Below are 23,936 nucleotides of genomic sequence, written 5' to 3'. Positions count from 1 at the left end.
TCTGTGGCTAGGACCACCCTGACCTGTGGCCACAACACCTCTTTTTCAGGTGTCCCCAGGTTGGGGACACAGCTTCCTTGCCTCTGGGCATTGCCCAGACCTGCCAGTCACCCTCCTTCACTGACGGCAATGCTGATGTGGGAGGAGGAGGTAGAACGGGAGGTGACACCCTCCCCAGACTCAGCACTTTTGCATTTAACTCCCTGTGGCTAACCCATCTCCCTTTGCTAACCCCCAAGTCATGCCCTCTGCGTGGTAGGCTGGGGGTAACCAGAACACTGCCCACCCACACATCATCAGCAATGGCAACAGAGGGCCATGTGGGCTAGCGCTCCAGCACAGGGCTACACAGCTACAGCCCCTCCCTCAAGGGGCCTAGAGGACAATAGGAAAATTAGAGGTATTCATTCATTCATTCATTCATTCATTCATTCATTCATCCTTTAAAAAAATATTATTGCCCCATTGTGTGCCAGGCTCTGCACCAGGAGCTAAGATAAGACATATTCACTCATCACTGTGATATAAGAGAAGAAGGTATAAAAAGCCAAGGAGCTGGGTTTCATGGGACGGTTGCTAGGGAAGGTTTTGGGGATGGAACCATGAAATACCACAGTCATACCAGTGCTCAACAGAAAGGTTAAAACAGCTAAGGGGTGGAGACCAAGCAGGAGGCCACTGCAAGTGTCCAGGCAGGATGAAATTAAAACCTCAGTGCTCTGACAGCTGAACGGTAAGAATCTGGGGTAGCTTAAATAATATTCAGAAAGATATTTCCCTTACCTCTTGTCTTTGGTTTTGGCCATATGTCTTGCTTTGGCCAACAGAATGAGGCAGGAGTGATGGTGTGCCAATTCTGATGTGAGGCCCTAAATATTTATGTTGACTTTCATGTTTCTTCTGTCATCCTAAGAAGACCCTCTCTGGGCTGGCCTGATGGTCCCAGGAAGAAGATGGGCAACATGTGTGACAGGGCCTCGCCTTAGTCTAGCCTAAGTCAGGTGACCCCCAACCAATCTGCACACACATCATCTAAATGCACGTTTACTGCTGTGTGCCACTGAGATTTTTATGGTTGTTTGTTCAGTCTCAGTAGCAGACCAATACAGGAGTGACACAAGAGACATTGTGAAAGGCAATAGTACTTGCTAAGTGGTGGGTTGTAAGGGGTGATGGAAAGGGGAGAGTCCAAGATGACGCCAAGATTCTTGGTTTGGGTTGACTGTGCCACCACCAAAATAGAATATGTGAAGACAGGTTGTAGAATGTGACTCAGACCATTCCCACAGCCCAGTCCCCCTCACCACTGCTGACTTCAGCCCAGCATCCTTGACACCAGAATCTCAGCATCGCCAGAGATGGAAGGCCCTCAGAGATGACTTGGTTAACATCTGTCCCTTGTGAGTGATGAAGGTGCCATCTAGAGGTGCCTTGGTCTCCTCAGGTGGCAGGTCAGGGGCTGGCTGAGAAGCCCTGCAGTGCCAGCTCTGGATGAGCCTAGGCCACAGCTTATAATGACCTGAGTCTCATCAGTTACAAAGAAGTATATACTTGTGTGTGTATCTATAACTATTTTGATGTCTCTATTTATACGCAATACAGTAGCAGCAGCAGCTGCTACTGGTGAGCCAGACACCGAGCCAAGGGCATTAACTGTGGTATTTTACATAGTTATCCCGATGGTCCTATAAAGCAGGTCCTATTACTGCCCCATTTTATAGATGGAGAATCTGAGGATAGAGAAGTTGTGTAACTTGCCCGTGACTATGAGCCAATGGCAGGGCTGGGATTCAGACTGATGTCAGCCTGCTCTGGAGACCAAACATTTTTTCTCCTTATGGTGTTTTTTATTTTTCAAAAAATGTTATTGTGTACGTTTAAGGTATACAACATGATGCAATGGGATACATGTAGGCAGTAAAAAGGCTCCTATAGTGAAGCAAACAACATATCCATCATCTCACAGTTACCCATTTTTGTTTCGTTTTGCTTTTGTGGCAAGAGCAGCTCTTATGGTGTTTTTAAATTGGAAAGTAGTGCATCAGAGCCCACGCTTAGTCACTCTCCAAGTCTGTACTTTCCATGAAGTCATTTGTCCACACTGTCCCTTGGAAGTCCAGCCATGCCTGCAGACCTCATGGGCCTCGTACTAACCCCTCAGGCCTCCTGCCTCCCCATTCCTTTCTCACTGAAGTGTCCACCTGGGAATGACTGTAGAGTTCTGCTGTTTGTCTTTCATCCAGGGTGTAAAGGGACCACAAGGGACTCCAGGGTCCCCGCAAGTGGTGGGTGCCCAGCATCTTTGACAGCTTTGTCTCTTCACCCTAGTCCAGAGCCTAGAGCAGGCAGCCTTCACAGGGGTCCCAGCTGTTCAGGGTCTTTGTGAATGAATGAATGAATGAATGGTGGTGTCTGCCGTCCCAGGGCCTGCCAAGGGCTCTGCATTACTGGGCTTGAAGTCATACGTCTTTTGGTGCTTTCATTCTCATGAACCTTTGTTTATCCCATAATATTCTTATGTAATCTGAGCAAGAGTGGGCATTACCATTCTCATTTTCAAATGGGAAAAACTGAGGCACAAAGATATTAAAAGACTTGACTAAGGCCCCACAGTACTAGAACTTGAATGAGAACTTAAGCCCCTTCTCTGCTCTGGGTTAAATGCTCTTGCCCTGGTTGTACATTGGAGTCACCTAGAGGATCTCTGAGGCTGCGGATGCTGGGACTCCACCTCAGAAAGTCTTGTGTAACTGGTCAGGGTGCGGCTGAGACACTGGTAATTTTTGACAGCTCCCCAGCTGATTCTAACGTGCAACCATGGCTGGGAACCACAACTCCAGGCCTTTATCAAATGCTAACTCGGGTGTTAAAATGGTGCCCCTCTATCAACCCCCAGCTTGTCATTGCCTTATATTCCCTAAAAATACCCATGAAGACACACATCAAAGAACCAAGTCCCACAGCAACACTGAGAAGGAAGATAACAGTTCCCCAGCAGACTCCTCCCAGACTCAGGAGGTGACATCATTAACTAAAGCGCTGTCACCAACAAACTCTGGTTGCCCAGGGGACCCAGAAGACCAAAGGCAGGGGACCCAGAAGACCAAAGGCAGGGGTAGCTTGAGGCTTCAACCCCTTCCTCTATCTGTCTGTGGCTGGTAGACAGGATCTGTCAGTACTAGCAAAGCCCTGTGCCTGTGTATTAAGGCAGCTCCCATCTGCACCGCCCTTACTCTAGGCCTTGGTGTTCCAGGGCAGTGCGGGGCAGGAGGAGACTGGGTGGTATGCTGTGTCCTTTAAGGGGTGGTGCTCTCAGGCAAAGCCGTCTGGGGTAGGAAAAACTTGGGGGCAGTGTGTACGAGGAACTGAAGTTTTAAACAATGGATTGCGTCTGATCAAAGAACTAGCGCTTGACTTAGTTTCTTCCTGATCATCCATGGCATCAAGACAGCATTCTGTTTTGGGCTAGCAAAGGTTACTAGGAGATTGAATGCCTGCTAAATATTGGAAATTGGATTTGAGATGAGCTCATGAAGCCACCCTCCAGCTTTAGGTCTGAGAGGGAGACTCTGCCTCAGCAGACACCAAGCTAGTCCAAGGCTGATGCACACAGCAAACACAAAAGACCAGACAGGGGTGACCTCATTCAGGATTGAGGGAGGCGCAGAGCAATACGGCATCTACACAAACATCCTGACTGGCAGAATAAAGGAGCAGTATCGTGAAAACTTAATGGAAGTGTGTAACTCTGAACATGTTAATGACAATCCACCAGATATAAATAAAATGAAAAACTCAAGTGCAAAACATGTTGGCTTGTATGTAAGGAGAATGACAATATAGATTCTATGATGTGTGAAAAGGCATTTGAAGGAAGGGATTGTGATTAGCAAAGCAACTCTCAGGCTGAAATGAAGTGTGAGACAGGAACTGGGATTAGGAGAGAGCCAATGGAAACTAGAAATCCAACAGTAAAATCAAAATGAACTGGAGGCAGTAAAGGATAGAATGGATAATGCAGAAAAAGTAATGCAGAAGATAAACTTGGAAACTGCCTAGAGAGCAGAATAGATAAATAGACCAGAAACCTGAATACAAAGATAAATAGACTAGAAACAAAATGAAAAACGATAGAGAAGATAGAGAGTGGACATCTAATCTGTGAATTAGAGAAGTTTTCAAAAAGGATACCAGAATACACAGAACAAAGAGAGCAGAGAAATAAACTTTCTCATTGCAAATAAATAATAATAAAATTGTATTGACTCTTTAGGTAAAACGTGTGCACAGTGTTTCAGAAGTCCCTTGCCCTGCCCCAGTTTTACTTAGTGGAAGAATTTTCTTTCCTTCTCTTTTTTCTTGCTGCTGTTGTTGTTTTTTTCTTTTTCTTTTTTGAGACAGGGTCTTGCTTTGTTGCCCAGGCTGCAGAACAGTGGCATGATTAAGGCTCACTGCAGCCTCGACCTCTTAGGCTTAAGTGATCCTTCCACAGCTAATTTTAAATTTTTTTGTAGAGACAAGGTCTCACTATGTTGCCCCTGCTGAATTTTCTTTTTTAGTTTCGCAGAAAAAGAAAAATTTAAAAACAGCTATGAAGGAACAAAAGTCACGGTCTTCTCACAAAGGAACAAAAATCTGGTTGGCCTTATACTTCTTTATTTGAGGTTAAAAATTCAGAGACATGAAGGCAATGTCTTCGTGAGTTTGAAGGGAAAAGAACAAACCTGCCTATGAGTGAAAGCAAGAGAAAGATCTTACATAAGTAAGTTCTAAAACAAATCACTCCTACATGCTTATCTTAAAAAATTCAATGCTGCAGTTGCTATGAAAAATAGTATGGCTAGCCAGGCGTGGTGGCTCACACCTATAATCCCAGCACTTTGGGAGGCCGAGGCAGGTGGATCACTTGAGGTCAGGAGTTCGAGACCAGCCTGAGTAACATGGTGAAACCCTGTCTCTACTAAAAATACAAAAAATTAGCCGGGTGTGGTGGCGGGTACCTGTAATCCCAGCTACTCGGGAGGTTGAGGGAGGAGAATTGCTTGATCCCAGGAGGTGGAGGTTGCAGTGAGCTTAGATTATGCCACTGCACCCCAGCCTGGGGGACAGAGTGAGACTCCATCTCAAAAATCAAAATAGTATGGCGATTCTTCAAAAAATTAAAAATAGAATTACTATATGATCCAGCAATTCCACTTCTGGGTATATATCCAAAGGAATTGAAAGCAGGATTTCAAAGAGATGTCAGTATGTAGCATTACTGACAAGAGGTGGGGGCAACCCAGGCATCCACCCACAGATGAATGGATCAACAATACGTGATATATACATACAGTGGAATATTATTCAGCCTTAAAAACAGAAAGAAATTCTGACGTGCTGCAACATGAATGAACCCTCAGCACATTATGCAAAGTGAAATAAGCCAGTCAAAAAAAGACAATACTGCATGATTTCACTTACACAGGTTATCTAAAGTAACCAAACCCATACATAGAAACGACAGTAGAATGGTGGTTGCAAGGGGCTGGGGAGAGGGGGACATGGGGGTTAATAGGTAGAGAGTTTCAGTTTTGCAAGATGAAAAAGTTTTGGAGACTGGTTGCACAAGAATGTGACTATACACTGTTGAACTGTACACTTAGAAATGATTGAAATAGTACATTTTATGTTATTTTTAAACTACAATTAAAAATAATAAAAAATAAAAAAAACTTTCCGAATGCATGTTATGGTCAACAAAATTTATGATTTAACTCTGAGGAAATCACAGTATAGAAGAAACAGAAGGGAAAACTGAAACTACAACCAGGTAGACTTATGAAGCTAAGTTAAAATAAGTCATTATAATTTTGGTTATACAATGGAATCAAAAGCCAGAAATAATCCTTGGAAGAGAAGATATTTAATTTTAAAATGTAATTTAAGTAAGAATTTCATAGTAGTAGTGACTTAATAATCCAAGATTAAATTACTAGAGATTAGTAAATACTGGTGGGAAGGAGATAGAAAGAAGTCTGTGCAGCACATAACATTTCCTAATTCAGGCCATAAGGATTCACTGGTTATTGCGTCTCTCTTAAGTTTGGGAATCAGAGAAAAAAAATGAAAGTACGCCTTTAAAATGCTAAAAGTAAACACTAGTAACCACTAGCAGAACTGCAAACAGAATATAAAAAATAAATGGATGGGTAAAAATAAGAGTGAGCAAATGAAAACAAAGTAGTAGTAAAAGGGAAGTATATCTAAGATAACAATTATTAAATAAAGTTATAAAGTTGTATATATAGATAAAAATACAAACCATAATAAAGAGATAACACAAAATGTTATAGACTTTATAGTATAGATTTGAATATACCTGAAGCTATTGAAACATAAGAATAAGAAAAAAAAAAAAAAAGAAACATAGGAAAAAAAACAGAAAGGAGGAATTATATCAGGAAATAAAACCACTAACATTCTATGGCCAATTAAATGAATAAAAAACAAATGACTTCGGTGATTTAAATAATACAGTTAATAAGATTAATTGAAACAAGCCTCACAGTAAGCTGTGATCTCAGTATAAATTTCAAAACATTGAAATTGTACAGGTTACATACTGGGACTATGAATTAACAACAACCATTAAAAAATAGCCAATTGCTTGAATACTTAAAAGGTATTCTTCTAAAGAAAAATGAAATAAAGACATAATCAAATATACAATGCCTGTATTAGATTATCTAGGAAATAACTATACAAACTTGTGGAATGTGGTCAAAACTATAATGAAAGGTCAATTTATAGTCTTCACTATTTTGGTCATTAAATAATGGAAGAAAATATATCATCTAAACCAATGTTATCCAATATGGTAGCCACTATCCACATGTGACAATACATTGAGTGCTTGAAGTGTGGCTATCCCGACTGATATGGGCTGTAAGTGTAAAACAGATATTACTTTTCAAAGGCTTAGTATAAAAACAAGAATGTAAAATGTCTTGTATTTTAAAAATATTAACTACCTGTGAAATTTTGAATACACTGGGTTAAGTAACACATATTATTAAATTTAAAATTACATTGTAGATCACATTATACTTCTACCAGACAATGTTGATCTAACATTTAACTAGAACAATTAGAAAACCAACAATAGCTAAGGAAATATAAGGACATAATACAGATAAAACCCCCAAATTAATTACTTAGGAAATAGAGAAAGGAAATCACATAAAAAATCAAGAAAGAAGAAACAGAAATAAAACTAGATATGAAAACAGATATGAGGTAGACAAAAAGTATAATAAAAATTATTTATAACTCTATGTTGATAATTTTGAAAAAATGATGAAATAGGTGATTGTAAAAAAAATCATTTGCTAAAAAGGAAATGAGCCAGAATAAACTAAAAAATCATACACTAAAATGAAAGTTATGAAAGAATTACCTTTATAAGGAAATCTCTAAACTTACGATTTTTATAGGTAAGTTCATTCAAACTTTCAAAACATTAGGTAACTGCTTTCCTTTGCAAACTGACTCAGAACATAGAAAAGGAGAAGCTTTCCAATCAGTTCCCTATAAACAAAATCTAATGATAGTAAGTTACAAATAAGGAAGTCTACAAGTGAATCTTGCTAATGTGAATAGATATAAAAGTCCCAAGTGAAATACTAACAAACAGATCCATTATAACCAAGTAGATTTTTATCCTAGGAAGGCATGGATGACTTAGCATCAGGAAGTCTATAAATGTAATGTATTACTTCAATAGGCTTGATTAAAAAACAGTAGCAACACCTATGACCCTTAGAAGGGAAGAGATAAAATGATTTGATTATATATACGGAAAATCTGAGAGAAGCCATTAATAAAGATGATCATTAACAAGAGAGTTTAGTGACTAATTAATAAGAATATTTAGATACAAAATTAATACACAAAATCAACAGCTTTCTTTTATGACAGAATTAACTAGTGAGATTTTAATGTACAAAGCTCATTTAATAAAGCAATAAAATACTTAAGTGACATTATTAAGAAATATGCAAGAATTCTATAAAGAAAATTGCCAAACAAAACTGAAAGATTTAAGAGAATGTCTTCAACAAGTGAAGAAACATATACAATTCCTCACTGAGAAGACAGCATTGTGAAGATGGTAATTCTCTTTGAAATAATTTACAGGTTTAATATCAATCTGTACTCCATATCCCAATGTGAACTTTTTCGGGAGAAAGGGAAATGAAGACTTGAAAAAATAATCCTAAAAGTAATTTGAAAGAATAGCAAAGGAAATAACTAAAAACAAAACAACATTGGAAAGAGTTACATTACTCTTAACTTATCCTTAATAAAGCTTTATTCATTAAGAGGCTGTAGAGCTGACATCCGAATGGAGTGCTAGATCAGATAGCCTAGAAATAAACTTGGCATCCACAAAGGTTTATCACATGATCCCTCGAGGACCACAAATCAGTGGCATAGGAAGCATTATTCACTCAAGCAACAGTGCAGGGACAGCTGTCTAAGTATCAGGAGGAAAATAATTTAGAGTCTTACTTCACACTGGGCTCTAAAATAAATTCCAGATGGAATGAAGAGGCAAATGTTAAAAAAAAAAAAAAAGGACCAAAAATGTGAAGAAAATGAAAGAGTATTTCCCACATTTCTGGAAGGAGAGGGGCTTTCTTCACTAAGACAATAGAAGAATGCTTCAAAATATTAAAAGACAATTGATATTGTCTGAGGAAAATACATGCAATAAATGTGACAAAGGGCAATGGTCTTAATATATAAATAGTGTGTTCAAATTTGTAATAAAAGTACAAAATCCCTCATGAACAAATGGGAAAAGGGCATTAAGAGATAAATCCTAGGTCAAAATGTAAATTGCTAACACATATATGAAAAAAACTTAATTCAGTATCAGTAGTAATTGAATGAATGAATAAAAACACCTTTTTCCCATCTATAGTAGGACAACTTAAAATGGTAATTGTCAATGCTGGTAAGGATGCAGTGAGACAGACACTTACATATGGGCAGTGTACATTGGTACGACTTTTCTGAAAACCCTTAAAATAAGTCTTAAGAGTTCTTATCATTTGATCTGGTAGTTGCATTTCTGGTAATTATCATAAGGAAACAATTTAAAATATTAGAAAAAATAAGCTTAATGCACATAAAAATCTAACAACCTAAGCACCTAGCAATAGGGGAATGATTAAGTGAATGATGATTCATGCATCCATTAAAAATTATGTTTATGTGGCCAGGTGCAGTAGCTCACGTCTGTAATCCCAGCACTTTGGGAGGCTGAGGTGGGCAGATCATCTGAGGCCAGGAGCTCATGACCAATCTGGCCAACATGGTGAAACCCCATCTCTACTAAAAATACAAAAAAAATTAGCTGGGCATAGCGGCACATACCTATAATCCCAGTTACTCAGGAGGCTGAGGTGGGAGAATCACTTGAACCGGGAGGTGGAAGTTGCAGTGAGCCGAGATCACGCCACTGCACTCCAGCCTGGGCCACAGAGCGAGACTGTGTCTCAAAAAAAAAAAAGTTTATGAAAAGTTTATAACAGCATGGGAAAAATGCTTACATAATATTAAATGAAAAAAGCAAAACTGAAATTGCATTTACCATATAATCTCATCCATGAATACAGTTTTTTTAAAAGAGAAAGAGGAGACAGAAATAGTGTTTCACAGGAGTTGTCTCTCAATAGTGGAATTATGGATGACCTTTATTCTTTACATTTTATTACTTTCTGAATTTCTCTGATTTTCTGTGAATGTTTTTCTTTATACACAGAAAAACAGCTATTTTAAAAGAAACTGACAGGTTGTGACCCTTTTCCTTGATTTTTTGCATTAGGACAGCGGAATTCTTCTGGTGATCTGCCAGTCAGCAGTGATTCTCACGAGAAGGGTGGGGAACTGGGGTGTGAACATGCCTCGCCCAGAGGCCACCAAAACCCAGCCTGTGTGTCTCCTCTTGACACATGTTATAGGTTGCCAGCTTTTCCTCTGGAACAAGGAGCCCTTTCTGCCAACTGAAACGAGCCATTCCTCTGGCTCTGCCCCTAACCTCAGCCTCTTGTATCCAAAAGCAGCAAGGGGCCTCAGATTGGTGGCAGCCATTTCAAAGCCTGGTATTTGGCTCTAGATTCTCATCTGACTGGCAGGCTACCTCCCAGCAACCCCTAGTGTCTTTCCCCAAACTTTAAGGCTACCATTTAAGCCCCGTTTCCTGCCTAAAACTATTTATTGACGTACTGCTATTTCCTGCACCGGCCACATCAATAAGCCCTGAAAGCCATTCAGTGTCTCAGGTTTCTCAAGGCATTCTGGGAAATTCTTCCCACTTGGGATAACCACATGAGCTCTGGCATGGTGGAGTGCAGTGGCCAAGCCAAAAACAGCTGTATGCAGGCAAAGGGGAAAACACACCCCCACCCCACCCAGGGGCGCAAACCACCACAGGGAGATGCTACTGGAGGGTGGGGTTGGGGGTGGCCAAGGCACAAGGACCATGGTGCATATATTTTTACACTTCCTGAGGGGGACGGGCAGCCCCTACCAATCCCTGCAAACTCACCCTCATTTCGAGCTCCCTCTTGGAAAATGAATGGCCCAGGGAAATTTGCCCATCCAAATACTGTGTCCCCAGTGACCCTGGTTTGTTTCTGTCCAGAGAGGTGGCTGCTGTTGCCATCTCTCCAGTGGGGAGGAGAAAGTGCACTTTTATTTACTGCTAGCAGGAAGTTTCTTTTCCTTGAGAAGCTGGATACCATGTGGGAAGGACAGACCATGGGAAGCTGTGGGAGCCCGGCAGCCGGGAGTTAATCCCAGGCATTCTTCTCCTGGGCGATTGGTTGAAGGGCTTAAAAAACATATTTGACAGAATTCTGTATATTGAAAAGAGGAAACTAATTTTCAAATAAAAGGTGCTTTGTTTTTTATTTGGCCCCAACTTTCCTTCTTTCATGTTCCTGCTTCCACGTTCCCTCTTCAGGGAGGCCTCCCTGGCTGTCCCCTCCACGACAGCCCCCAGGACTCCTCGTTCCGACTCCGCTATGCTTCCTTCCCAGCCCTGATCACCTCCACTAGGTCCGATGTGTGTTGATGACCTGAATTTTTGCTAGAAGCGTTTCCTGAAGGCAGGAATCCTGTTTTCTGAGCCATAGTCATGTCCCCTGGAACGGGACTTGGCTCGTTGTAGGTGTTCAATGAACATGTGTGGACTGGATGTATAAATATCCCACGGTACGTGGTCAGACAGCTCTTCGCTAAGAGGACAACCTGTCCAAAGGGCAGGGGGCTGTCACTCTAAGACATAAGTGTACAGAGTCACCATGTATGCCCGACTCATCTTTTCGTTCATTTGTAGCTGACAGTTCACTCCCGATATTTCCTTCCCACCGTCTCTGGGCCAGTCCCGGTCCCTGCTCCAAGGCCGCTGTCTCATGACATTTGTTTCACTTTTGTGGGTTAACATTTTTGCCACACAGTGATGTTTCTTGGCTTATTGGATTTTTTTCCCCCTCCCTAGGGTTACTTCAAGTAACGCCATGACATTCCGCAGAGCCACCCTTTGGTGGTGTGGTGGGGTCACAGGTGATGTCAGTGTAGCTCCGCCCCAGCCCTGAGCCTCCTCTCTGTCAGACTCTCCCCTCAGGGCTTTGCTGAGGCCAGTTGCAATCCCTCTGGCAGGCTTTCCTCCTTGATTCCCCCAACCAGTGAAGCCCCCTCACTCCTCTGTCCCTATCACACAGTCCAGGGCCTGCGGCCTGGCCCCCATGGGTAGACCTGGCCTTCGGTAGTTCCTGGAAGGCTCCCTCCTCATCCCAGTCATCATGATGTGGGAGGAGCCCAGGACAGGAGCCTCCAGCTCAGAGACACAGTGCAGTCCTTCCTTGGCACCTGTTCCTATCAACAGTGAGGCAGAGGGCTGGGAATTCCCAAGCCTAGGGCTGGCCTGCAGCGTGGAACCCAGAGACACTGTGACACATCAGGTTACCCCTGGCCTGAGAGAGGACCCTGAATATTCCCTTCTGTCCTTCCCTGGGACTTCTGGGCTGCATGAAACCTCAGAATCCTTACAGAAAAAGATTTAGCAATGTTAAGCCACCTCAAGTTGGTTCCTGTGACTTGGGACAAAAAGAACTCATCAATACAATAGGCTTCTCCTAGGTGACAAAATAATGGATTCCCAGGCCCTGTGGGGGGTGGGGGGAGGAGGACAGGACTGGGGCCTGGATGCTGGGGACTGGGAGGTGAGGGACAGAGTCAGAGAAGGGGGCACTGAGGCTGGGTGGGCAGTGCTTCTAGCAGAGCTGGAGTCAGGATAGGACGAGAAGCAGGGAAGGGGTGATCTGGTTATGACCTGGGTCCTGAGTAGCAGCCCATGGGCCCTGCCTCTCACACACCCACTCAGGGCAACATTGTGGAAGGTCTTGGCATCAGTCTGATTGGGTCAGGCAGACCTCCTTGGCTTAAATGAGTAACACGTGCAACGTATCTGGTGCAAAGTAGGTGCTGAACAAGTGGCAGAGAGACCTCCTGGTAGTTGTATCCTGAGTCACTCCATCCACCAAAGCCTGCCCCAGACCTGGCCGCCCCCGACCCCTGGCAGCCTGCACGTGCAGCCCAGCCAAGGGGCACGTCCGCTGGGCTGTACTCACAGCTGCCATCATGCCACGTCCTGACCACAGCTGCCAGTCTTGGCTCAGTCCTGCTGAGCCCCGAGGCCTGGCCCTGGGGACTCAGCCACACCTAGACTCTGGAACAGTCAGAATCTGACCTGTATGTCACTCTGCACTCTGACAACAGTCTGTGGGTGGCTGCACATCTTGTCTGGAGGGAGATGGGGACCATGTGGGCACTGGGCTGCAGCCTCCGCCCTGGGACAAATTTGCTTGCTTTGAGTTCTGATGCCAGCTGGGCCCTGAACTACTCCCTGGGTTTGGGCATGTCCCTTTTTAGGTGGACTTGAATCTTTCCCCAAGTATTCCTAACCTCCCTGGCCAACGACCCAGACACCCACCACCCAATGCCCAGGTCCTGGCCACTCCACTGCTTCGCTCTGCTCTGCCCCTAGACACTGAGGATTCTTGGATGCCAGTGACAGAAACCATCTCAGACTAGCTGAAGAGGCACACGGTCCTGGGCTGTCGTACATGGGAGGTGGGCCCTAGGACACAGCCTGTCCCCAGGGGTCAAACAGCAACCCCAGGGCAGGTCCTCCCTTCTCTCCCCTCTCTCCCTTGTCTGGGCTTTGACTTGCATGTTGACTGCTTTTTCTGCTGCCACAGACAGGGTCTCCCTTTACCACGGCTAAGATGGCGATCAGCAGCACCTGGTCTCTCTCATAATGGTTCCTGAGCCAAAAGGAAGACAGAGCCCCCCCTCCCCAAATGTCAAACCCTCAAGTCTCAGGGAAGGATTCTGACTGGCCCTGCTCATCACATGACCATCTCTCAGCCCAGTCACTGTGGCTGTGGTGATGGGGTTCCCTGATTGGACAGAACCAGGTCATGTGGCCATTCTGCAGCTGGGGCAGGTGGGATTCCTGACAGATCCCTGGACCACACGCAGAAATAACAGCTGCCCCCTGCAATCACAGACCTTACCTAGGACCATCGGGTGGCTGTCACAGGTGCCTGACATTCTCCTGAGCATCATGTCAAACTTCCGATGTGCTGGTGATTGCTGCCCTTTCTGTTCCACCCAAAAGAATGAAGAGAGAGTGATATGACGGGGATGATCTTGATTCTGCTCTAATCAATGGACATGAAAATCAAGCCCCAAATGCCGATCCTTTAACTATTATTAATAAAAAATTACCAGACACATTCTCTGTGACTGATGGTTCATGACACTGTGGCTGGAAATGCTCTCTCCCCAGCAGTTGGCTCTAGACAAAGGGCACACACTGTGGCTGGGAACAGCCATCAGCCACTTCCAGCTAAATCTAGATCACTTTGGAGACATTTCCAAGTTTCCCAGGCTGTGAGCACCCAGCATATTTCTATTGGCAAAATCAGGTCAGGTAGGCTCAGCTCTGCTGATCCGTAGGAGGGGACAGGGAGGCGGGGGGATGGCGCTGGGTTGCAGCAGAGAGAAGCTGAGAAGTCAGGCTGATCCAGCGGGAATTCTGTCTCACACTTATGCAGGCGCGAAGTCTTATTCTCAGGCAAAGGAGCCAGCACCTGCTGTGGCTGTGGCCTTGAAAAGCCCTCAGAAGAGGCTGGAAGTTTTCCTTTCAGCCTGAACAGAAAGAAAAGGCTGGATTGTCTGACAGATGAAGAATACCAGTGGGACAAGCAGGAATTCCTCAAAGCAAGGTGTCACTGGACTCAGCCTCAGGGAGGACATTAGTACCACTTGTCAGGTCAAGGGGCGTGAGGAGGCTGAAGTTCCCAGGCTCGAGGGCAGCCCTCAGTGATTACACACTTAGTAGCTGGTGCCCGTGCTGGCACCCTGATCTCCTCTGCCGCCTGCCTAATCTTCATGTCACCGTCTCACCATACCTCTACCTAGCACTCTGCCTTTCGAGGCACTTCCCGCAGCTTTCCTGGCTCTGCCTCAAACAGAAACTCACTGGAGGACGAGGCTCCTTGATCTGCCTACCTTCTGAGGTTGACAGAGCTGGAACCCAGGTCTCTGATTCTGGGCCTGGTGCTCTTTGGACCCCCCAAGGCATCATGTTTGAAAAGGTCATCATGCAGACATGACAGCCGCCCACCCCTGCCTTATACTTCCCTCCAGGTCCTCAGAGGAGAGGGCTGAGTTGTTGTCCCTGCAGAATTCGGATTCTCCCTGCCTGGTTGCCATCCTGCCCAGGAGAGAAGCCGAGGGCTTGGAGACAGGTGTTTGCCAGGCCTAGGCCTGGGCACAGGAGGTAGGTCTTATCCATGACGTGAAGCTCTCCGTGGAAACAGAGGGGGCTGTGCTCACTGCGGCCTCAGCCTGAGGAGCAGGCCAACCGCAAAATAAAAAGACAGCAAGGTTAGCCAACTGCTGTGACTCCTTGTCCCCATCTATAAAATGGAAAGTCACCATGTGACTGTCAGGCCAGTCACCGTGCCTCTGCGTCCTTATCTGTGAAATGAAAGAGACCTTTGACCTGCACCCAGGTGACAGAGTGACGCAAACAGGTGTAATAACCCTTCCTAATCAGCGAAGGGTTATTGTGTCCATATTCTGCTATGTGAGAAACTGAAGCATAAGGCGGATGAATGTTGTATCTGAGGTTTCTTGTGGGAGAAACTGGGAGCTGGGGCCAGAATTCAGCTTATCCAGTTCTTTGGAGATTCCTAGAGTCTTCTCCAAGGTTTCTGCCTGGTCCAGGTTCTACAAAGGTTGGGTCCCCAACCCCAGGCAGAAATGGTATCTGGGATCCCTCTGCTCTGGAAGCAGTTGGAAGCTGAAGAAATGACTTTTGAAACCCTACTTTCAATGAGTGGCCCAATTACTTCTGAAATTGTCCGGAAGACTGGCTTTAAAAATAGATGAATACACAGGCGTTACTAAACTATTTATAGAATTTGAGAAAACCCCTTGAAATGCTCACAAAAAGATTTGACCTATAATGGGGATTCCAGAATGACTCGGCCTGAAGCTCACATCCACCCACAACTTTGAACTTTGCCACAGATGGTCTTTAAAAGTCATGTTAACATTTATGTGGCATTATCCCTGAAGGAAGTTGCAATGGGAGTGCACACGTCCTTTATCATGCCGTATCCCAAAATGTCTACTGGACAACAGTTGAGGAACAGCTGGGGAGGGGGGAGCCAGGATAGAGAAGGACACAAAGTCCAGGGAGCTTGAGGGAGACCAACGTTTGCGTCTGTGAAATGGTGATCCTGGTCTGTGCCTACCTCTGGAGACCATATGGGGATATAGACCTGGAAGTGACTGTTGTGCCTGTCATTTCTGCAGACATGGATGGCAGCTGTTTGCACCAGGCTCTGTCTGAATGGGCCCCTCTCTCACAGTGTACCATTCCGTGTGGTCCTGCCCCACTGGACTCAGTGAGGTCCGTTCTGAGCAGTGCCGGGGGTAGGGGTAGCCCTGAAGGGAGTGCTCAGGCCTTCTCCATGCATTCTGAGATCTGGTCTGAAGACTAGATGGGCTCCTTGTGTTGTTCCTAAGGAGGCTTGGGCCACCTGTGGGGATGGGTGAAGGGCAGTTGAGTGGGCAGACTCAAAGCTCCTGGATTCCAGGCAGAGGCCCTCTGCCAGGTCTGTTTCATGTGGTTGAGGACACGCCTGAGATTGAGTTTGGAAAAACAACTCTTCTGCTAAAAATACATGAAAATCACTAGTGTGTCAAGATATGCACAATGGGTTTGAATGCCAGACAGGCCTGGGTGAGGTGCTCTGACCCGACTCCCACCCAGTCCTTGGACCTGGGCAAGCCCCAGGCCTTCTACTGTCTCACGTTCCCCACCCAGAAAAGGGAAACAGGGCTAATCACCATGATGATGAAAATGTCTGGCCAGGGGAGCACCTCCACAAATGCCCGCTCCTCCTCCTTCCTTGGTTTTCCCAAGGACATGTGTGTGGGGGGTTATCCATGCCAGGTATGATGGGGTAGCCTGGCTGACCTCCCACTCCTTGGCCAGTGTATGGTGGGTGTTGGAGCCAGCAAGAGGGAAGGTGTCTCTGTAGACGGGAGAACAGTAGGTGGCTACTGACATCAAGGGACTGAGGGTGGGGGAAGTGATGGGCTGGCCGGAGATGGGGGCTGATGTTCCGGCTGGTTCTAGTTTTGCCGGCATGTTTTATTTCCTTGGCTAGACTGTAAGCCTCTTGGGTATCTTACTCCTCTTTTCCTCTCTCGAGTATCTGGTAGAGAATACAGCTGGGTATAAAACAGCAGTTTAGGGACTCACATTGACTTGAGGTGTGAATGGAGGCCATCAAGATATTTCTGATGATGGGGATGCTGATTGTGAAATACTGGTAGAGTGGGGAAGAAAAATCCGTCCTGTCACCATGCATACCGAGGTGACCCACCTTCACCCCATGGTGCTTCTCTAACCAGAGCTGGGGACCCTCTTACTCCGGCTGCTGAAAAGCTGGTGCACATGCACCTCCTTCAAGTCTCAGTCTACTTGTCTTCTCCTCCCAGAGACCCCCTGCCTTCTCTAAGTAGGCCCTCCACTCTTGTGACGTCTCTTACTGTGTTGTGTTGGCTCGTCTGTGTGGCCCCATCATAACTGGAAATGACACACCTGTAAGCTTATGTGTACAGTGATTGCCTCTCCCACTCGGACTGCAAGTTCCGCAAGGGCAGAGAAAATCTGTCTGCTTTATTCAGCAATGTACCTGCTGCGTCTAGGCCACCGGAGGCCCTCAGTGTGTATCTGTTAACTGAATAAATGGATGGGGGGCTCCAAGGCAGTGGCAACCCCAGGGAGGAAATAATTTTGGGGCACACAGAGAGGTGGGCTTCTGGCCCCTATACTAATGGGGAAGTCCCTGGCTAGATCTGAGCTTGGCCAAAGAAGGCATGAAAATGAAATTACTCTGACTTTGGGCTATTATAGAAGTTCCCCAGGAGAAAGGGTGGCTTCTAGGATGGGAAGTTCATTCTGTCTTTGTTCAGGTGTCCACGCATGACGTTAACAAATACCTCCCATGCCAGCGTCCCCAGATAAAAATACAAGAAAGGACTGATTCCTCACCAACATGGGATCCAACAGGAGCCAAGAGAGAAGAGGAGCACAGAGATCCCAATGTTCTAGTGAAAGACCAGAAATCCATCATCTGGGGGCTTTTTGACCTTGGGCAAGTTATTTACCCCACTGGGCCTCAGTTTGGTCATCCACAAAATAGGGCTGATTCTACTCGTCCCATCACGCCCATAAGTTGTTGTGAAGATTGAACAAGGCAAGAGATATACAATCCCCTCGTGAACTGAGAGTGTTCTACAAAACTGCATGGTTTGTCTTTGTGGCCAGAGACCACACCTTGCTTATCATCCCCTTAAAATCTGGCTTGGTCCTGGCCTTGCAGAGCTCAGTAAGACTTTCTGAACCGCTCTGCGTGACCCGAGGCTGCTGGCTGGCACCATTCACCTTCTCCACTCACAGCCCTGCTGACCCAGCCACCTCCTGTCAAGTCACGCGCTGGCGGCAGTGAGAGGAGGCTCCATCTGCCTCAAGATTACAGCAGCCTTGCCTCATTCTTGGCACTACTGACATTTTCAGCTGGCTCATTGGTTCTTGGGGGGTGCTGTCCTGTACACCGTAGGCCTCTACCACTCAATGCCACTAGAAGCCCCTACCCTCATCTCCAGTTGTGAAAACTCCAAATAAAATATCCCCAGACATTGCCAAGTGTCTGCTGGAGGCCAAATCACTCCTGGTTGAGAACCACTGCTGAGAGTGACAATGGTGCCCACTGCTCCCACCCATGGGACAGCTTCTCAGGACACAGCAAGGTCCAGAGGCACTTGGGAAATACTGGGAAGTGCATTAAGAGAGGGAGCTCTAATGTAAGGCCTGTGGGTGGGGGTGCACCCCGAAACTGCCTTTAGAAACCTGTAGGCTACACAGGACACACAGCGGTGTGCCACACAGCTACTTCATGGGACTCGGAACTCAGCGCTGTGCTAACTTAACACACACTCAGTAGCGACTGCAGACAACCTGTCCCTGCATGGGACCCACAGACTGCAAGCACTTTCCCATTTGTAGAGAACAGATAGGGAAGCACAGTTTTCAAAAAAGCATGAGCCCTTATGTGTGATGAACCCCAAACCCAAGAGGGTTAAATAAAGCCTGGGGTCTGGAACTGACAGCTCTGGGCTTCAGCTGTGATGGCAGCACCATAAGCAAATTCTCTCCCAGGAGTCTCACTGTATCTTTAAATGTGAGCGGCTTAGCATGCTTAACACTACTTATTTGAGGGTTCCTTGGACAACAGATAATTCAACTGTGTTTACCAGATGACGTTAACAAATACCTCCCACGCCAGTGTCCCCAGATAAAAATAACGTCAGCTCCCTCACAGCTCTGCAGAAGGAAAGGACAGGAAACTGAACTATCAATCCTGTCTGGCACCTCCTCACCCGCCTGCTTGCCCCGGTGGCGCTGGCTCTGCCGCAGACAGAGGAAGTACTACCCAGGTGATAAGAGACACCCTGACTGTGGTCAGAGGAGCAGAGAGGCCCGGCAGGGTCTCTCTCCAACTGCTACTGGCTTTGCCCACCACTGAGGGCTCTGCTTCCTGGGCAAACATCCAAGGAGAGTGCAGAGTACCAGGAGAGCTTGGGCAAGTCACTTGGCCTTGCTGAGCTGCATCTGGAGAACGGGTTAGTAAGATGCTCCCTGTTACCTCACACAGGTACTGTGAGATCTAACTGCCTGATTCCTGTTTTACAGGGGAAAAACCCAGGGAGGCCTAAAAGTGCAGGCCTCACTGGATGAATCTGAGGAACATGTGGAAGGGCCCTTTCTGCCTCAGATCATCCCCCGACCCTAGAATACCACAGTGCCTGAGGTCAGCCCATTAATACCACACCATCAGGATAAAGCTCTGTCTCCCCAGCAAATCCCCAGTCAACTCCCAAGGTAAAATATCAACTACAATTCATGCCAGCACAGTTCAAGGGATCAGAACTCAGAAACTTGCCATCCCCCGCTTTTTTTTCTTGAGACGGAGTCTCACTCTGTCACCCAGGCTGGAGTACGGTGGTGTGATCTTGGCTCGTTGCAACCTCCACCCACTGGGTTCAAGCAATTCTCATGCCTCAGCTTCCCAAGTAGCTGGCATTACAGGCGTGCACCACTGCCCCCAGCTAATTTTTGTATTTTTAGTAGAGACAGGGTTTCATCATGTTGGCCAGGCTGGTCTTGAACTCCTGGCCTCAAGTGATCTGCCCGCCTCGGCCTCCCAAAGTGTTGGGATCACAGGCATGAGCCATCGTGCCCAGCCAGAAAGTTGCCCTTTTATGAGAAAAACAGGACTGAGACAAGTTGGATTTGAAGGGAAGAAAATTAGGGATAGTTTAGATATTCCTTACAGGGTAGTGCTCTGGGGAATCATCTACCGGGTGGCTGATCACAGGAGGCCTTGGAGTCCACAGGGGACCCTGACAAGTACACTGGAGACCTGGGCAGAGGGAGGCCACTGCTGCAGATGGCTGACATGGCTTTTTGCTCTGGGCTGGGCACCTCTGATTCCAACTGTCAGAAAAAAGACCTGAGCTCTATAAAGGATGGTCTTAAGGAAACTGTAGGTCTCCAAGCCAGACTCACTAACCAGTGTGGATGGGGAAACAATTCCCGTCACAAAAGTCCCTCGGATCAGCTACCCGAGCGATTTCAGTAGGAGTGCACTTACAAATATTCCAGAAGCTATGAGCATGTAAAAGAGGCAAGAGTGTTCTAAGTCCTTCCCCCCGGGTAGCTGTGGGCTGGCTTTGCCTGTTCTAAGTCCTTCTGCCCTTGGGTGGCTATGGGGTTGAGTGTGGGGGCAGGTGTCATGGGATGGCAGAGGTTCAGATGGCCACTTCCTTGTCATCATGTCCATGTTGATAAGCTGCTTTCTGTTCTATCTCCAGCTTGCCCCCTCTGTCTGCACACAGGCCCTCACTGATCCATAAACATGCAGAATGATGGACGTGTTAGCCAACTTCAAAACTGGGCATTCAGGCCAGGTGTGGTGGCTCACGCCTGTAATCCCAGCACTCTGGGAGGCCAAGGAGGGGATCAAGAGGTCAGGAGTTCGAGGCCAGTCTGGCCAACATGGTGAAACCCCGTCTCTATTAAAAATACAAAAATGGCCGGGCGTGGTGGTTCACACCTGTAATCCCAGCACTTTGGGAGGCCAAGGTGGGCGGATCACGAGGTCAGGAGATGGAGACCATCCTGGCTAACACAGTGAAACCCCATCTCTACTAAAAATACAAAAAAAAAATTAGCTGGGCGTGGTGGCGGGCGCCTGTAGTCCCAGCTACTTGGGAGGCTGAGGCAGGAGATGGCATGAATCTGGGAGGTGGAGCTTGCAGTGAGCTGAGATCATACCACTGCACTCCAGCCTGGGCAACAGAGCAAGACTCTGTCTCAAAATAAATAAATAAATTAAAAAAATTAGCCGGACATGGTGGCACGTGCCTATAGTCCCAGCTACTCAGGAGGTTGAGGCAGGAGAATCGCTTGAACCCGGGAAGCGGAGGTTGCAGTGAGCCGAGATCATGCCATTGCACTCTAGCCTGGGTGGCAGACAAGACTCCGTCTCAAAAAACAAACAAACAAACAAACAAAAACCTGGGCATTCGGGGTCTGCTTCTCTTCTCTGTCCTGACCTGTAGTTCTAGTAACTTCCAGCACAGGAAAGATGGTACCTGGCTGAGAGCTGTGGGTGCCAGGCGGCTCGGCTTTCCCAGGATGTGGATGGTGAAGGCTTGTGTTGGGGGAGAAAAAAGCCGTTTTCTATAAACATTAAATTCTTACACTAAACCCTCCCTCAAGAGAGACGGTTTCCCCTAATAGTCTGAAATTCTTCCCAACACAGAATTCTTAGTAATCAGGCTGATGACAACAGAGAAAGTAAACCCAAGTGTTGAACTTGATTCTGGGGAACCAGAGGAAGGAGGACTAGTTATATTCTCCAGGTTAAAAAGCTCCTGCGGAAAATAGGACCACCATCTGAAAGAGCCTGGGGATGCAGGTGTCTCTTTGCAAGCCAACTTAAGAAACCCAAATAAGATAAAACTACGAAGGGACTTTTTTCCCCAGTGGGCATCTTCATTAAATGGAAGAGCTCACTGCAGGCTTCCTTTGACCTGGGACTGCCTTAAAGTACTCCTGGTTAGATGAGAAGGTGAAGTACAGGTTTGCATCTGCGGTAGCCCATGAAATGGCCCATTTTTCAAAAACTGCATTATCAGAATCCCAAGAAATTGTGACCTTGGAGAAATCAGGTTGGGGAAGAGGCTAAGGCCCACCGGCAGGGCGTAGGGCATTCTGGAGGGGTCTAGGGAACAGGAGGAGAATGGCAGTTATGGGGGCTCTTGAAACGACGGCCTCCATGCTCTGATGAGTCTCTCTCTGGCAACTAAGTCCATGGTTTGACACAGTATCCTTCAAATAAAAGGTAAGCTTGTCAGCCGAGTATCAAAAAACCTGGCCAGGAGTAATGCCACCTGCTTCCAAAGTATAGCTTCTTCCCAAGGTTAAGGTGACATCTATTTAACAGGAAGCTATGGCAAAACTAACCACTTAGGATTATCATGTTCTGTCACGAATCCTCATACAGGACCCTCGCCAGCTAATTTGGAGTCTATAGTCATCCATCTATCCATCTACTCACCCACCCATGACCCATCTATCCACGCAACCACCTACCGATCACCCATGCATCCACCCACGCATCCCTCCCTCCACAGATGCTTGTGGGCCTCCTCTCTGCCAGGTGCTGACTCGAACGCAATACACACAAAGGGCCTGGGGGAAGGAATATCCTAGGCTGCCTTCTGAAATCTGCTGAACAATCAGGAAAACCTCCAGAGTTCCCACATGCTCGAGTCTGACAGGCATCTCCAGAGGGCATCTGCTTCGATCCCACCTGCCTTCAATCATCCTGGGTAGTTTGTAAAGCTGTCCTATTTTTAAAGCTATTCTGGGAAGAATGTCCCCAAACTTCCCTCTGCTTCCACGTTTCCCTTCAACCCCCACCTCAAGCAGTTGGCTACTGAAATGTCAATCCCCCGACTCAGCCAAAGCCACTCCATCTGTGGGAGAACCAGCCGTAGCCCAGCAACCCCTTCCTCAGCTCCAAGACCCTTCGCCCACCCTGGGGAGGCTGGGTTTGCTGTTTGGGAGTTTAGCCGAGGCCCTCAACTCTCGAGTTGCAGACGGCCCTTAGATCTAGCTTTCCCCAACCCTGTCGTTCCAGCACTGCTGTGCTGAACCCTCACTGATTCTGTGCCTGATGTGACTTTACACTGTTCAAAGGCTCACCCATGCCTTCAGCCTGGAACTGAGCTGGGAGGAATACATCTGTCAAAGGAGCAGCAAAAGATATGAGTGGTATCGACTGTATATCTCTGGGAGGAATGGGCAGAGAGCAGGAACCAAGCTGAGGGCTAGAATGGAGAAAGCGAGGTAGAATGGCCCTGGGGCACTGCCTTGCGGGGCTGAGAGCCACCCTTTGGGCTACTAGTCAGAAGCCCAAAGGATCCCAAGGAGGTACAGATTACTCCACCTCCTCTGGGGAGATGGGGATGGGGATGAAATCTGTAGAGCAGAAGAGAAGTAACAGGTGCTTAATTTTTAGTATCCCACTGCCAGCACTGTGCGGGCATGGGTGGCTGGGAGACTCAGGATCTCATCTGCAAGGCTGGGCTATGTGATACAATCCCATGGTCTGTGTATTGGCTGTCTGGAAACCAGACTCTTCCCCCAAAACCTTCCCCTTTCCTGGGGAAATGGCACTCAAGTTGGATAAAACTGGGGTGGGCTGCCATTTTGAACTCATCTATTTTCCTGTTTGGGCATTGGCATGGTGATCTCAAAGAAGTATTTGGGAGCAATTTTAGGGAAAAGTTGATAAATGAAGATAAACTTGAGTTGGGCTAATTCTTAAGAAAAGAGAGGAGGAGAAGGCGGCACACAAGAAGCCCCCTGGAGCCTGTGGTCACCCAGCATGTCATTTGCGCCAAGGGATTCTGTTTACTGAGCTATCCTCATGGAGGGAGGGAACATTTTGTCAGAAATAAGAGCATAAAATATAGTGGGCGCTAAATACTTAATCCTGCTGGCACCATGTTACAGAAGCCAGAGTTGTAAATGGCTGTGGGGAAAGGCCTGAGTTATATAAAGCCACAGGGAGCAAAGCGGGCCCCAGGCGCCTGTCCTATCCTCTCTGTCAGTTTCCCAGAAGCTGAAATGTAAGCCTTACCAAGGAATAAAATGATGA

General features: G+C 46.5%; 1 protein-coding gene across 3 annotated transcripts in view; it reads right to left on the bottom strand.

Annotated features, from left to right (window-relative positions):
- CTIF (CBP80/20-dependent translation initiation factor) overlaps positions 1-23,936 on the bottom strand; it is a 344,748-nt gene that overhangs the window by 47,094 nt on the left and 273,718 nt on the right. The gene's annotated exons all lie outside the window — the stretch shown is intronic.

Source organism: Mandrillus leucophaeus, unplaced genomic scaffold (genome assembly GCF_000951045.1).
Source record: "Mandrillus leucophaeus isolate KB7577 unplaced genomic scaffold, Mleu.le_1.0 Scaffold87, whole genome shotgun sequence".
Classification (NCBI taxonomy): Eukaryota; Metazoa; Chordata; class Mammalia; order Primates; family Cercopithecidae; genus Mandrillus; species Mandrillus leucophaeus.
Note: the sequence above shows the minus strand (reverse complement) of the source record. Positions and strands in the feature narration are given on the sequence as shown.